The sequence below is a fragment of the Canis lupus genome, chromosome 19 (genome assembly GCF_003254725.2).
Source record: "Canis lupus dingo isolate Sandy chromosome 19, ASM325472v2, whole genome shotgun sequence".
In the NCBI taxonomy this organism is placed as follows: Eukaryota; Metazoa; Chordata; class Mammalia; order Carnivora; family Canidae; genus Canis; species Canis lupus.
Genome location: NC_064261.1, coordinates 49,783,485 through 49,800,278, shown reverse-complemented (window position 1 = coordinate 49,800,278; position 16,794 = coordinate 49,783,485). Strand labels below are relative to the sequence as shown.

Here is a 16,794-nt window from a genome sequence, read left to right as displayed (position 1 = left end):
CAAGTTGTGAAATAATTCAAGCATCTTTCTCAAGTATAGAGAAACATCATTCATTCTTACTATGGGGACCTTTTACTTACCAAAGTTTTTTTCAGACCGATAATTCTCCACCCTATGAGAATAGGGAAAAAGAAATCCTGCAATATTAGTGTTTACCTGCTTAGAAAGATTCCAGCTTTGGAATAAATTAATAAAGCTTACATGTCTTCTTAGTTTTCCCGTAATGATCTCAGCATAAAAAAGAAGGCAATAGCTGAGAGACTCCAGTTTTGGAAGCTACGTAATTCTAAAGACTGTAAATTCTTTTAGTATTAAGAGAAAATAAGTTGATAGAAGAGAGAAGTGTTTTCTCCAAACCATAAGATACAGATAATTTTCTTGAGGCTAAGCAGCAAAACAATCATAGATCACCCGAGTCTTGAATACTGGACATTAAGTTCTCCAGTAGGCAATATGCCCTTGATGATCTTTCTGGAAGATGCTGTGGTTTAATATTTTGAGGGTTTTTTTGGAATGAATCTATTTCTCCAAGAGACTTTTTAATCCTACAGATGACTCTCATTATCATCTTCTAATTATACTCATTAATGGAGGTAGGAGATTGAAAGAACAGAATGGATAACCCAAGGCTGTATGTAATTTAGATATAGCTTATCCTTGGCATCAGAATCTAAATTAATACTTATAATTTGAATCATGGAACTTATAATATTCCAAGCAAAATAATAATGCTTTACAAAGAAGATAATCCATAAGAATTGGTAATTTTCCCATTACGGCACACTACCCAAAACTGCTTGGAAACCAACTATCCTAAAAGAAATCTTTCTGCATCCCTTCTTATATCAGTTCAACAAAGGTGTTCTAGATGTCTATGCTATCATCTGTCCCACACACTGAGCCAATTTTATGACCATAACAAGCTTTAAATTTAAGATACAAAATATTAGCCCCTGATTAAGGCACCTTGATTTGATCCAGCTCTGTTTTCCTCTTCGCCATCCTGTATAGTCTTGCTTCACAGGCTAGATTTGAGGCTACACATTTTTATCCAATATTCTCCACTTGAAACTCACCTTTCTAGAAAATAAGTCTGTCATCCTCACTCTCCTAACCTTCAGCCAACTAACTCCCAATCATCCTATAGATCTCAACATAGATATACTTCTTCCAGAAAGCCTTTTCTGCTATTTCAATGTAGGGTTAGGGGCACCTCTTAAGGTTTAACATGATTGCCTTTTTACTGGATATAACTCTGAGTAGAGTATCATGCCACTTGAGGACAGAGACCAAATCATGTTTATACTTATGGCTAGAATAGCTACCATGGTGCCTAAAGATGATTAATAAGTACCTGCTAAAGAAAACATATATAATGAATAGTATGTAGTATTTCTAAGTCAAATAGAACAGTTGGCAATCTAAACCTCCAAGGGGAAAATGTTCCTCTGGAATCCTAATTCAGCTAAATAATTTCAACCAGGGAGAAGAGAACAAAGAGAAGATGTAAGATATCTGGCTCCATTGTTAGAAAGACACTTTTAGTTCTTCAACGTTTGCTCTCTGTGACATCAGGCCAGACTGCTAGGGCTGTAGAGCATTTTCTGGTTTTATATTGGCCTTTGAGATACAGATTATTATATTATCGATCGTTCTTAATATTCACAGGTCATATCCCAGGAGTCTAGAAGATAACTTTGCAGTGTTTCTAGAGTTTCAAAGCAAACTGCAGATGTGATTACTTGGGATGTTTGACTATGGACAATTTTCTAATTTTTTTTCTTGAATAAGATCAATCTTTTGCCTGACAGACAATCAGAGAAAATTAAAGACTCAAGCAAAATCTCAATCTTCACCTGAGGGTTCATTAGTCCAAATTCCTTGAATTCTCCCCCAACCATACTCCCAGAAGGGACATCATCTTCAATTTTGTTTTAAAGCTTTATTTGCTAAATAAATAAATAAATAAATAAATAAATAAAGCTTTATTTGCATGGAAATAAAACAAGGAATACTGTGTTGACATCTGGGAGTGGCAAGGTGTTTCTCCACTCCCAAAAGGGAATTGAGCATTTGCCTGCTTGGATTCTTTTCCTCTTCTACTCTTTCAGGAGAGGTCTTTTTCGCCCTGGTACTTTATCTTAGGATGCAGAATTAGACAAATATAATGAGAAAGACAAGGCTGAACAGGTTGAAGGAAAAGAAGGATTCTTGCTTGCTAAGTCAGTTGCTGGGCTCTTCATTGTTATGGAGAATCCAGGTGAAGGGTCACTTCAAGAGGAGTGTAGAAAGCTACAGAAAGCCTGAGCAGCGTGAGAAGGATGGGCTCTGGTGAGAAACAGAGAGAGCTGAGGAGGCTGAGTGCCAAGAAGGTCTTTTGAGGGTTCAAGTGAGAGACCGTAGGTGTGAGAGAGATGTTGGAGGAGAGAAAGTGTTGGAAGCAATTACAAATGGGGATATTTTAGGGTTGCACATCCATTTGCCTTTTTCTAGGGAGAATATCCATATTTTTATCACATTTTCAAAGGGTCTAATGATCCAAAAGTGTTAAGAACTATTAATATATACTCAGTCACATTAAACATTCTGATCTCGAAGAACTTCTAGGAGGTACAGCCTTTCCATAGAAACACTGGCAAAGCAAATGGAACATTTTCAGAATGCAAAAAATAGGACCCATTTGTGGAGAATAGTTATTGAAAAAGACAAGCTGTCTTGGACAACAGATAATTTGTGTGACTCAGTTGTATCATTCAGTCTTTGACGTTCCTTATAGTATGGCATTAGGGCTACTTGCTAGTAGAAAGTAATATTGAGTAGCTACTATGTAGTCGGTCCAAAAGAGTGCATGTATAATGAGACCACATGTATATTTATCTCTAAATAATGATAATGGTTCAGCCCTCACCTGCATTACTAATAAATCTCCAGTTCTATTTTGTTAGTTTTTCTCTGCAAATTTTTCAAAAACTCTAGGACTTTCAACTTGTGTCTACAAAATGGCTCTCTATTGTCTCACTTATCTTTTTTCCACTTTACCTAAAAACCTGGCAAGTGGAAGTGGAACTGTAGTCCTGAAGACTGAACTGTGATAGCCACGTAGAGTTGCCAGAACTTGAATGGCCAAAACCTGTTAACCATCAAAGTCTTCTGCTCCTAGTAGGAACCAAGACTGCCTCTTCCTGACAGCTCGATAGAGCGGTAATTCACTTGGGATTATTTCTTGCCATTGTGATACAGGTTTTATGAGAGATATTCCAAAAGCTTGCTGATTTTTTAATGTTTTTACAAAGTAAGGGACTATTTTTTATTTCTACCTTTTTTTATTAAGGAGTATCCCCTAGCAACCTTGCCTGGAGTACATATGCTATATAGCTTTTCTGCTCTTCAGTTCTCTCTCTCTCCTCTCTCTCATTCATTGTGGTGGGTTCCTTTAAAGCCACATGGCGGCACTCAAAACCTTTACCCTTCCACCTCCCTCATTCTGGGGGGCTATTTTTAATTCACTAGTTCCCATTCCTTCCCCTTTAAGGTTTGCTTCTTTTTAGGAGTTCATGACTTTTTTCTGCACTCTCACCTCCGTTGACAGCCATCTTCATCAGACATGTAATTCTGCACATACATATCTCCATGGAGTCCTTTCTCCTTAGGAGGGCTCTGAGTCTTCTGTGTAAATCCGTGGTTGAAAATCAATACTCAGCAGGATAAGTCAAGGATCCAGCTACAATGCAGACAGATGTTGGGAGGTGGTGGTCTAATTCTACTAGCCAACAACACTAGAGTCTCAGATTCTTGATTGAACAATTTTACAAAAACACTTCCACCTAAGATATTGTTTGTTAATTTGCCTTAATAAAAAATATTAGACGTGTTTTATTTTTTGGCTGCTCAGTCTGTTTGACTGTTTTTTTTTATACTTTCATTAATTATATTTGGGAATGTACCTTGCTCATAATTTTTGCCTAACTTAATTGAAAATATGCTGTTAAGTAAAATTTACATTTTCTGATGATTTCAATCAAAGTCCAGATTTTTTTTCCTTTTTAAAAAAATTCTTTTTTTTCAGGATTACCTAAAAACCTGAAACCAAAAATCCTTATTCCCTTTAATATACAAGACAAAGAGAGAAAAATAGATGAATTTATAAAATTTACGAAGTGTCCTAATATCTAATATTTTAACAAACTAATACCTGAGACCTCTATGTCAGAAAAGTTATCGTAGTAGCATACAAGTCTTAACCCATTTTATGCACTTGTTGTGGGTTGTCTAAAGGGGGATTCATTTGGATGTTTGAAATATACAATTGTGGAACTCAGAAAGACTAATGTTCCGAGATCCCACTAAGAAGCTGAAATCTTTAAAAGTTCCTTTGAAAATACTTTCACCTCTAGGTTTCAGGTTTGCAGGAGAGTAAGGACTCCTGTAGGCTCTGTGCATTCATTGTTTTGTAAAACAGGGAACTGTGTCTTGGTAGGTTATTCATGAAGAATTTTCTGAGAATAATACCTTTGAGTCAGTAGCATCTGGTCTTCTGTGGTAGTTCTAGGGGTTTCCATGTATTCTGAGATGGATGGGACCACCCCATACCTTTATGTAAACAATATAAGGAAAACAGTGTGGGGCAAACATTTATAGGCCTGATCATCTGCCTTTATTTTTATCTGTCCCAGAACTTGTAGCTTTATGGGTGAAGATGACTTCTGGAACCTGGAGGTTCCTAGCATCTCCATTGCTATTTCTGGGCGTGAGACTAGGCACTTCGGTCAGGAAGCGGAGAGTATAGAGCCCCTCAGGGTCCTGGGAGTTGTGAAGAGCAGATGCTTGTCTTCTGATCTTTTTCCATCTTTTAAGCATCCTCTTACAGCCTTAGACATTGTTGTTGTTTTTGGTTGTTGTTTGTTCTTTTGTTTTTGCTATTATTGACTAACAAGGCATTGGAAGGAACATTCTGATAAAGAGCATTGAAAGCTGCCCCTACCCTCCTGGGGCCTTTGCATTTTAAAAGAAGATAGGCAGAGAGAGAGAGAGAGAGAGAGAGAGAGAGAGAGAGAAGGAGGCTTAACACAAAGCAATGCATTTCTAAGTGTGGTCTTGTAGTCCTCTGTAAGAGAGGTATTTTTAGACAGCACGACTTTCTAACAATCCACCTACCAAAACAATGCCCCGTACTTGCCTTAAAAAGATAATAGTCTTAACACAGGGATCCATAGAAAAGCAAACATCATCTAACAATATCATTACATTCTGTTTAAAAACATGGTGAATTTCTCTCCTGGAATTGCCATGTATAAGTTCCGTGGTTGAATAAGGCACTTAGTCACCCTGAACTCCAGTTTCCTGATCTTCAAACGAGAATCATTTTAACCCCACAGAGTTATTCTGAGGATCAAATGACATACTGGTTTGCAAAGTTTTACACTGCCAAACAAGGCTTGGTTGTGAGGAATACGGGCATTTAGCAATGGAAAGGTTGCTATAGGGATTGAGCCATGAAAATTAACATTCTGAGAACAGCAGGACTACTGTACTCAATATTGAGTTTATAACTTATAATTCACAAACTGCCACAACGTGGATTAATTATAGAATTCAGTTGTGTGTTCTTATTTTGGGGAGCTGAGTTATGGATTTCTACAGAGTCAATATGACTATGGTAATTTCCCAAGACAGTGTTCGCTGGATCGTGTTGTGAATGATGCTTAGAAAGTAGTAGCAGGATTGACTTTGGGTCTGTTTCAGTCTCCATCTCTCTAGATCTGTGTAGACGTCAGTCACTCTAAGGAGCTTGAGACTGTCCACATATCAAAGAATAGAAGAGTACAATGACGTATTGAATGAGCCACCAGTGATGACCCCAAAGGCTCACTTGGAGCCACAGAGAGAAGGGGCTCCTATGATTTCCATATATATCATCAGTATAGACCTCTTGTGCACACACAATAATTACTCCATATTTTTTTAGTTTCAGTGGGACTTTTTTTTATTTAAAAGATTTCATTTATTTATTCAGGAGAGACACAGAGAGAGAGGCAGAGACATGGGCAGAGAGAGAAGGAAGGTCTCTGTGGGGAGCCTGATGTGGGGCTCAATCCCAAGACCCTGGGATCACAACCTGAGCCAAAGGCAGATGCTCACCCACTGAGCCACCCAGGTGCCCCTCAGTGGGACATTTGATTGGGTCCTGTCCTGTCCATTTCTTTTCCCCTTTGTAGACCCTGGGTAGCCTTTGTCCAAATAGTGCTTTGGGATATGACTCATTCTTTATCCAAGTTATTCCAAATATTTCTCTAGAAATAATAGAAGCTTTAATTTTATATCTCCTAGGCATCTTTTTCACTATAAACAACCATTTCAGTGTGTAATAATCGTGGTTCATGTTACAAAAACAGAAACAAATCCTGGTTAAGGGATTTATTGGAAGGGTATCAGCAGAAAGGCTATAGATCCAGGATTGGCAGGAGCCAAAGGAGGCAGTTATAGATCTATCTCTGCCACAAAGCTGGTCTGTTGAAGGAGCCACCAATGGTTTCATTGCCTTTGGAAAATGCATTACCTCACAACTACTGTAAGTAATCTCTAACTGATTCCACTCTTTTTTTTCACTCTCTATAGGTTTGAAGTCCAGCAAGAGCTTCTGACTAGCCATACAGAGGTGGCTAGCAGGCAGAGGACAGGATATCAGCCTTACCTCCCACCTAGGATGAGATTTCCCTCAAATAGGAAGGATCTTTGTATGTTCACTAAGTAGGATCACAAGTAACAGGTGGTCTTCTCTTTAGAAGACTGACTGTGTTTTGAGGACTTTTGTCCCATCTTCTCAGAGCTTGCTGTTCTCCTCAAATCCTCACCATCCTTCTCAACAAGGACTCCTTTCCTTTTACCTTCTCTGGGCCTTTACTCTTCACTTGAAGTCATGGAATAGCTTCTCTCCCACAGCTTTGGTTACTTAGATTCTTTTCTCAGGCACTGATAGCTTGGGCTCCTTCACTTGCTATTATAAAGGCATAGAATCCCCTCCTGTCCCTACCCCCAAAGATCACTCTTCATGTGAGATTTAGGATTATTTTCATTTCCCTAGATGTTTTCATATCTATCATTCAATTCTTGGCATTACCTCTAAATGTCCTGTTACCACCAAATACCTTGGAAAGAGCTTCACTTTGTATATTTTATTATGTCAAGAAGCAATTTCATGCTACAGATGGAAGGAGGATATTAGTGCAGTGTTACATCTCTTCACGCTTAACCCACTCCCCTCCTCTTTTTCCCCTCTGGAAATGCCTAGATTTATGACAGACGTATGGGACAAAGTACATACATTACTGTAGTAGTTCTTGGGTGTTCAATGATTTAAAAATTGTCAGTAAACATAATTTAATTTTAAAGAACAGATGATTTAGAATGAGATAAATCTACCCTTAAAACCTAGCAACACCATTTCCATGTTTTGTGACTTTTAACAAGCCCTTAATCTCTCAAAATCTAAGTTTCCAATCCCATTGGATTATTGTGAAGATTTAATGAGAAAATTAATTGAAGTACCTAGTACAAAGCCTAACACATAGTAGGCACTCCATACTAAGATTATTGCTATTAGCTCTGAAAGTGAGGTATTTCCGGAGACCTATATGGGTTCCCAAATCCTCATGTTCAGTATATTGCCACAGAAACCTGTGTTTCTCCATAATCTGATTTCTATGAAAATGCATGAGTTTTCTATAGGTATCTGTGGATAAAATTTAATAAGTTTTATTTCTAACTAGATGATTGTTTCTCAAAACAAAATTAGAGTTATTCTTATTAAAATGGTGAAAAGAAAGCAACAGTTTCACATGGTTGTAAGGAGACTTGGCTGATCATCTAGGGTTTTTTCACTCAGTCCCATAGCCTTTGTGTTTCAAATATAGTCCTCAGCCAAATTCCAAATTATTTTACATTTATATTATATTATTTATATTTTACAAGGTATTTTACATGACATTAATTATTTTGCATTATCCTTGGTTTATAATAAATTGTCAAAATCGTCATTTACATTTTTGAGTTTCATGATAATCTGCACTGAGTATAGAACACACATATGACAACTTCAAACATTCTAACCTGTAACTACACCAATCTGTCATTTTAGGCTTCATTTAAATTCTGGATTCAGAATTTCATTGTTTACCCCTGAATACATATGGATAGTTCTAAATCAAGCTGAATATTTCAAAATATCATGGCAGGGAATAAGCTATTCTGATGAGCTTTCTTCTTTACCAACGAGGTGACTGAGTGTTAAGATATTGGCTCTCTCGATAATTCTTTGATGAGAAAATCTGGGGAATCAAGGAAAATACATTCTCAGGCTCACCTCAGACCTTGGTTGAGACTTTTTTCCAATCTTGACTTTTTCGTTAGTTTCATCTACGTTACTTTGTAATCCTGTGAGTTGCCAACCTACTGACACAACTTGTTCTTGAAAATTCCTCTTTCCTGAACACTTTTAGGAATGAATGATACTAAAAATTGAATTGGAGACAAGTGGCACAATGATGAAGAAAGACTCTAAGAGTGCACCATAGCATGCAGTAATAGTTTCACTTGCTTTGTTTATCAATAAATTAGCCAATTACTCAAATAGGATTTATTGACTACTTACTCTGGGTTCCTAGGGCTTTTTATAGTAAGGCAATAGTCTGCCAAGGCTTTGGTCATGTACTTCTTTCAATAAAAATATTTTTTTGCCTTTCCCTCTAATATATGCTATCTATTTATACATAGTAAATCAAAACTATTATACTAATATCTTATGTACATTTCTCTGTGTTTGTAAGAGTATAAAATAGAAAAGAAGACATAAAAATGATACACAAATGTCAGTCTTGATATTTCCTTCCACATCTGGTCCAATGGATCAGCTTTCACATCTGCTATGGTTTTGCACTTCATTTTGAAGACCGTTGTTCTAAAGGTATTGGATGGCTCTCAACAGGTTGAAAAAGGTAGAGTTATATACGATGGCCAGCTTTTTCAAAGGAAGCTATGATTCTTTCTTTCTTTCTTTCTTTCTTTCTTTCTTTCTTTCTTTCTTTCTTTCTTTCTTCTTTTCTTTCTTTCTTCTTTCTTTTTTAATGATCATCATTTCTGAAGAGTATAAACCACATCTGGACAAGCTGAAGTTAAGCCAGTTTTCCATTCTTGGACGCTCACCAGGTGTTAACTGTCTCCACAGCATGCTGAGTGTGAAAGATAATGGAGAGAGAAGGAGTTTGGGGTAAATGTGGACATGGGAACAGCAGTTTTAAGGGGAATTTGATTATTAGAACTCAATTTCTTTTTTTTTTATATATTTTTATTATTATTATTTTTTATTTATTTATTTATGATAGTCACAGAGAGAGAGAGAGAGGCAGAGACATAGGCAGAGGGAGAAGCAGGCTCCATGCACCGGGAGCCCGATGTGGGATTCGATCCCAGGTCTCCAGGATCGCGCCCTGGGCCAAAGGCAGGCGCCAAACCGCTGCGCCACCCAGGGATCCCATGGAACTCAATTTCAAACAGAGAATGGCATTCTAGTTCAACTGAAGGACAAGTAGAAGCTGGATAACAGGAGTTCACGAAGTCAAGTCCATCATAAATGTCAGTCTCCAAGATGATAAGAGCAGGGAGGATGGGTATATAAGGAAGATGGTGAGATAGACTTATGGCAGAAAGTAAGTCTCAGATTCACATTTACAGAGGAAAACAAGGCTCCTCTTAATTTCAGGTACTAAAGTATCAGGCACCTAAGCGGCAACAAGATTTTCCAGGTTCCCAGTAGCCCTGGCCATAAGAGAGAGACAGACTGCTGGATTCCTCTATCTAAGTCCTGCTGCTCCCATTTCATCACCTGAGTGTTTTATTAAGATGCAATTGCTATTTTCACCTCCAGCAAGTTGATCTATGAAGCTCCTGACAGCTCTTTACACCCTTCTTGGACCAATATTTCTGAATTTGGGGTGGGGGTGCTATATATGACCAGAGGATGTTATATTAAGAAAAGCTGGGGGCACCTGGGTTAGTGGTTGAGCATCTGCCTTTGGCTCAGGTCTTGATCCCATGGTCCTGGATCAAGTCTCACACCAGGCTCCCCCCTCAGGGAGCTTGCTTATCTCTCTGCCTGTGTCTCACCTCTCTCTGTGTCTCTTATGAATAAATAAATAAAATCTTAAGGAAAAAAAGAGAGAAAAGCTGAATAAGAGCAGGGACTTGCATGGAGCTAGGGACTGGCCAGCATCTTCCTCCTAAGGAGAAAAGAATTGAGAAAAACAGTACTTTCATTTTTATCTGCTTTATTATTTTGATGCCTGTTGCCAGTTTCTGATACACATCTGGACCTCTATTTTCTGATTCATGTGGTTGTTCCATTTTGATAAACCTGTGGTTACTGGAGGTTCTGTTTTACCCCTCCCTCTCCCCAAATAGTTCCTGTGTCCACTTGACCAAATCCTGAAGCTAAAAGTTGTCCAAAATGATGTTAATCCTCTATTGACATTCTGAATTGCCAGATCATGATACCGACTGGTAGAGTCACATTTAAATTAAATAATTGAAATATATCGTACAACTCTCTCTTCTCTCATTCTGTCCATTAGGGAAACAGGATAACCGTAACTAAGGGATTAATGATATTAGGCATATAAAGTTGGTTGTCCCTGGAAAAATGGAGCCAAAATTAGATATGACACCTAATTAAACTGTGTATCAAATACCATGGGAAGAGCGGCAAGATGTCACAATGAAGACAACATAGGAGAGAAAGTCAGGAGACCTAAGTTCTATACTTATTCTTTAGTAAGCCATAAAATATTTAATCTATTTATAAATCAGCTTTCTTTTTTTTTGTCAAATTAGACAAACTGACTAGACCATTAGAGATTCCTTCAAGTATTAATATTCTATGATTCAATATTATAATGGTGAGGCTTACATAATCTTGATATAAAATATTGTCATTCCTAGTTTTCTGGAGAGGAGATAGGGAGATAAAAGAACTGTGCCCCAGCTGAAAATTAGTATTCACAAAACAGAAATATCCTGAGGCCAACTGCAATAGTTCCCTACCATCCCACCTCTGGAATAATAGCAGCTTTCTTTTCCTTGCATTGAGTCTGCTGAACCACCAGTTCTATGGGAAGGGTAATTAGAAGGAGATATGTTTGCAAGAGAGTGCTGGGAAACATCCAGGATATGTTTATTCCAAAGGGAAACAGAAACTCATGCAAATTAACAAGACTGTTGACTTTGAAAATAGCATATTATTAATTCAGAGAATATGTACTTAGCTTATAATAACTTAATAGTTTCAGAAAAGGAAAGGATGGTGCTTGCTAAAATATGTCATTATTTCTGAAGGTATGTTTTCAGAAATGCTCACCAGAAGAACGAGTTGAAACGAGTCTACCTGTTTGTTTCAGCCCAGAAGGCTATTTGGATAAATTCTGAATTCAACAGGTTCTTACATGTCACCTGGAAAACATTTGTTGTTTGGGTAGATTTGAAATAACTTTCAAAAGACCACAGTGTGAGCATTTTTATTTTTTTATTTCTGGTTAAAGTCAATTGCAGAAACTCTTTTACTCCTTTCTCCTGTCCTTTGGTTTTAGACTACACTTTAAATGGTTCTTGGCTCAATAAAAAGAAAAGAAAAGAAATTTCTGGCTTATTCTCAAACATATAAGCCTCAGGTTGGGAAAAAATTCCCTTGTTTAGAAAAGTAGATGCTATTGTTTCTAAATGATCTCTTTTCACAGAGAGAACAGAATGTAAAGAATGACTCTTTTTCCACTAGTAAGTTATATGGAAATAAAACCCTGAATTCAGCATTTTTCAAATATGATTTTCAAAGAATGACATATAACATTTTAAGGGCAGCAAAAAGTTTAACCTTTAGAACAAATAAAACAACATGAGCAATAAGTATGTAATTTCAGAAGGGAACACATTGCTTTCTGGCAGCCCTGCTAACAATTGGCTACTGTAGATTGTGCAATTCTTCCAGTAATAAGATTTTTCTATATGCTGGGTCTATTATAGTTAAAGGATATAATCCAGGAATGTGAGACATCTTCTGGCAATTTTTGACTATTCTCCATCTTTTTTGGGGGGGAACTAGATTAAAAAAAGAGTTAAAAATATATAGTTTGATATTTTACAAGTAATCAAGCAACCTATAAAAATTGATTAACAGATTTGGAATGTTTCGAGTGGAAATGTGCCATTTTTTAGAAAAGGCAAGCAGAGAAGGCAATTTCTTAAGTTATCAACCTGAAAGGAGAACCTAGAATGTGTCAGAAGAGGAAGTTTGTGGAATCCATAAGTTAACATAATTTTGGAGATTCCAAGCAGACTCATTAGAGAATATAGGTAAAATCCGCATTTGGTGACTTCTCTTTCACAATTTGTGTATACAGGAAAAAGGATACCATTTGCTGACTTTTTTAGATTATAGTGGGGAAAAAAAAATCCTGATTTGATCTACAGTGGAACCAAATCCAAGGTATTGCAATGTTCTTTATAGATTATAATAGGCAAACTACTACACAGCAGTTATAATAAGCTAAAGACTATTGAATATTCTTTCTATATATATTAATGTATTCAATACATCAATAAGATAGGTATTATCATATTTTGCAATGTAAAGATTAGGCCCACAGTTGGGATGACTTGCCCAAGTTCACACAGCTTGAAGGTTACCTTTGGATTTGAGCTCAGGCAGTTTGGCTTCAGAGTGCCACCGCTTCATAAAAATCCCTCTTGAGTCATAGAACCTGAAAGGCATGTTAAGCTTCGAGCAGTCCAGCCCTCTACCTGAAGCTCAGAGAGATGAAAGTGAGCTTGTAGACCACAGTAAGTTAGCCACAAAGGCAGAAACAAAACCCTGATTTCATTAGCCCCACTGAAGAACCCTCTACTCCGTTTGTTTTCTTGGAAAAGCAAAGTACTTAATAATGCCTTTAAACATTTATAATTAGATCATTCTGTTTCTTCTTTGCTCTAAACATGGTTAGTCAGTTGAAGAAAAACTAACTAGGATTGTCATTGCCCACTTAGCGGGAGATGAGGTATATGCCATTAGCCAAATGACCCAGAAGCAGCGGGAGGCTCAGACAAGGAGAGAGCTTGCAATACATTTCAAACAAAAGCACTCTTTTCCTCAAAGTTCATTTTCCCTCCGGGCTACATTTCCTATAAGAAGTATAGCTTTCAGTATTTGTTTTGGACTCAAGAGTACAACTTTGTTTTATCCTTCCTCCGCCATGCCTATGTTTCTTTGGAAAAATGGGTAAGGATGAGATGATTGAGCCCTGGAATAGCTCCTCCCTCTTCCCCTTATGATCACATCTTAACATTGTTTTCTTCCTTGATAACCTTTCTATCAGGTGGTGGCAAGGAAAATGAATGAAAACTTCTGTGTTTCCATGAAGGCCTTGAAACAACAGAATGTTCAAACTATTGGCTAGAATCAAAGTGCTTTTGCAGCATTCTTCACATTTCTGGATTTTTCACTGTGGTAGGAGAGAAAGCTGATGTTTATGTGCACAGTTCACTGCCATAGAATTTTATGAAAAACTAAAGCTTCTCGAATAAATTGCTGTCACAACAACTATTAGAAGTTGTTCCTTATGGCTGTATAATAGGTGGGCTAAGATTCGGTGTTATCTGCACCCCACTTCTGTAGGTGGATGTAACCTCACCCCTTTTCTCCCATTCAAATGAACATACTGAAATGCAAATGATTGACAGTCATGTTAGTATAGGGATCACCTTGAATGTGTTTCGATTTGTTTTTTAAAAGAGTAAATATCGGCATATTTTAGTACTTTTCTTAGCATTCTATTTTAATGCATCTCACAACCCACTGGATAACCAACTTGTGTCTCAAAACTACAATTTCATTAGACAATCAAAGAATTTATAGAGTGGGGTCAAGCATATATTTGTTCATTTATTCAACCATGTTTGGAGCTCTTGCTTTGTGTTAAGCTCTGTGCTGGGGACTCTGAGATACTGAGATGAATAAGCAAAGGTCCTGGATCTCAAAGCTCACATTCTAGCAAGGGAGACAGAGAAATCTGCAGAGTATCAGTGGTGGAAATAGGAAGAAGGTTTATAGGATTGCTCAGGGATACTTGCCTTATCAAGGGCCTGGGGAATATCTGCAAAACCTTCTTGATTTTTTGAAGGAGACAATGGCTGACAGCCTTAAAGGATAAGTAATAAGTTGTCAGGTATAGTGAATCATGTAGATTTGCCTTTAGGATTTAGACACTCTTGCCCTTAGATGCAAGGAGCCTTAGAAGGAATCGTCTTCATCAGCAGAAAACTGCCTTGGTCAAGGTCATGCCCCTTCAGGGAGACATTGGTATCCAGTGACTTGTTATTGGGGAAGGAGGATAATTAAAAGCCCAGCTGTCTAGCCTCAAGGCAGGAAAGTATTGAGGGTCCATCATAGCTGCTGAGCTCCCCTTGGGATCATCTGAGCCTTTTGTTATGCATTTCTATCCCTCCCTGCCCAACCCCACTGTCTCAACTTCCCTGCAGGGATACTTCCCAGTACATGTCTTTTCTCACAACTCTCCATCTCAGACTGTTCTCAGGCAACATTATTACTGAAGATAAAGAATGCAGGAGAAAACAGATAAAAGACCTTTCTGGCAAAAAGAACAGATTAGCTAAGACAAGAATAATTTCGTTAAAGTAACATTTGTTAAGTAGAGACTGGTGTCAGATGGTTAGCCACCATTCAAAAAGAGACCACAAGGGAATTGAAATAGAAAAGATTATTACTCATAGGTGCAGGGGGACGTACACAGCCACCACAGGGAGGTCAAGGCAGGGTGCAGGTGGAGAAACCAGCAAGCCTTGGGGCACATGCTTTTATTAGGGTCCATAGAAGGAGTGCGTTGGTGTTTCAATGCTAAGGCCAGATTGGTCAATTTAAACCAAAACAAGTGAGGTTCTCATAAGTTCCACAGGGGTCTTATCTAAGGGGTACACAAGGGGAAGATCCTGGGGGGTAGAGGAGGAGGTTTATCACAAGGCAAGTCCTATCAGGGGTATACATTTACTTGTAAATCTCTTGGCTGTTACCTAGGGCACTTGTGTGAGGGCCTGTGAGCTTCAGAAACCCCCTCCCCTCTGGCCACTAGATCAAACAAATGGATGTCAAAGCAACAATATCATAGAGTAGCTTAGCTAAACTCTCAACACAGACAGACTAGTAACAGTGGTGTGGTACGTGTAAGCGCCTCAACGATTTCCCGTGTCTTGGAGCTGAAACAGAAGATGAAGCTAGATGGTGAGGTCAACATACATCAGGGCTTCAGGAGGCTTATAATTAAACTTGAGGGACTTTGACAGCATCATATAGGAGCTGGTGAGCTACTGAAGGTTTTAAAGCAGAGGAGTAAGTTGGTCATCATTTCCATTTTTCAAGGAGCATGCCGTTGACTGTGAAGCAGGCACCTCAGGGGTAAAATGTCATAGGTAAAGAAATCCATCAGAATCTCAACTAGCTAATGGTAGAGATTAATGACTCCAGGCAGAGAGAAGGGTCAAGGTGACCTTCAGATTTCTAAAATAACTGAGTGGACGGTGGTATCATTTACTGAGTTAGAGAATACTAGAAACATTGAAGTAGTAGAGTGGAAGTTGTGAGTTCACTGTTACGGTGAGATTTTGAGGTACTTATGAATAACATTCAGGTCGCCACATCTTGTGATAGATACGGAGACAGAAGTTCTCAGGTGAGGTCTCTCTCTGGTGGAGAGAAAAATGGGACCCTCCCTACCACATGGCTGATAGCTGGAGAGGTTCTCTCTCCAGCCTGGAGATGCATCCATTGGAGATGCATCCAAATGGAAATGCATCCATTTGTTTGATCAAGTGGCCAATGGGGAAGGGGTTATGAAGCTCACAGGCCCTCACACGACTGCCCTAGATAACAGCCAAGAGATTTACAAGTAAATGTATGCCCCTGATAGGACTGCCCTTGTGATAAACCTCCTCCTCGACCTCCACCTCCAGGGATCGTCCCCTTGTGCACCCCTTAGTAAGGCCCCTGTGGAGCTTACGAGACCCCCACTTGTTTTGGTTGGAGGCTGGAGAGGTCCAGGTGGGTGGGGTAGGCCTGGAGGAACCTTCAGAGATCAACGAATTGGTATCCAAGAAAGAAAAACAAAGCAGAACTTGTTAAGACAGATATTTAATGGGTGACCAAAGAAGGAGGAATCTGCTCCACAGACACCTTTACTTCAGGTGGAAGGGAGAGCAAACTCCGAGGCCTTCTCTGGCAGGCCTTAGTCCTGTGGAACACCAACCCTAAGCAAAGATGCTTTTCTATGAGTGATTTTTTCCAACAGCTGTGTCGCACGTCACATCGAGAATTCTAAAGTGACTTCCTCCCCTCGGCCCCGTCACTCGATCATTACAGATGACACCTCGTCATCCCTTTGCATTTCCGTGCCCGTGAGTGCACTAAATAGAGTTGTTTCCACACTCAACCTAAAGTTGCTATGTGTTGTGTACAAGAAAAACGCCATTAACAGATTATCTGAGAGACTATTTTAAAGGAGCTTCGAGGTACCACGTCTAAATAAATATTCAATTTGAATATTTTCTGGAATGCCTCCTTTCAGAGCTTTTTATTTAGATTGATAGATTGTGACTAAAGAGGCCTCCGTCAAAGTGGGTTCATGAGCGAACTGTCTCTGTGGCAAGTTTTACCGTATTGTTGCCCTACAAAGCCTCTTTTTAGTTCTT

At 38.5% G+C, this 16,794-nt stretch overlaps 1 long non-coding RNA gene across 1 annotated transcript in view; it reads left to right on the top strand.

Annotated features, from left to right (window-relative positions):
- Positions 1–13,625, top strand: part of LOC125753057 (uncharacterized) — a 32,363-nt gene extending 18,738 nt beyond the window's left edge. Inside the window, exons 2-3 of the long non-coding RNA XR_007403965.1 lie at positions 12,441–12,526; positions 13,413–13,625. This is a non-coding gene — a long non-coding RNA (uncharacterized LOC125753057). The remainder of the gene's footprint in view (positions 1–12,440; positions 12,527–13,412) is intronic.
- The last annotated feature ends 3,169 nt before the right edge of the window (positions 13,626–16,794 follow it).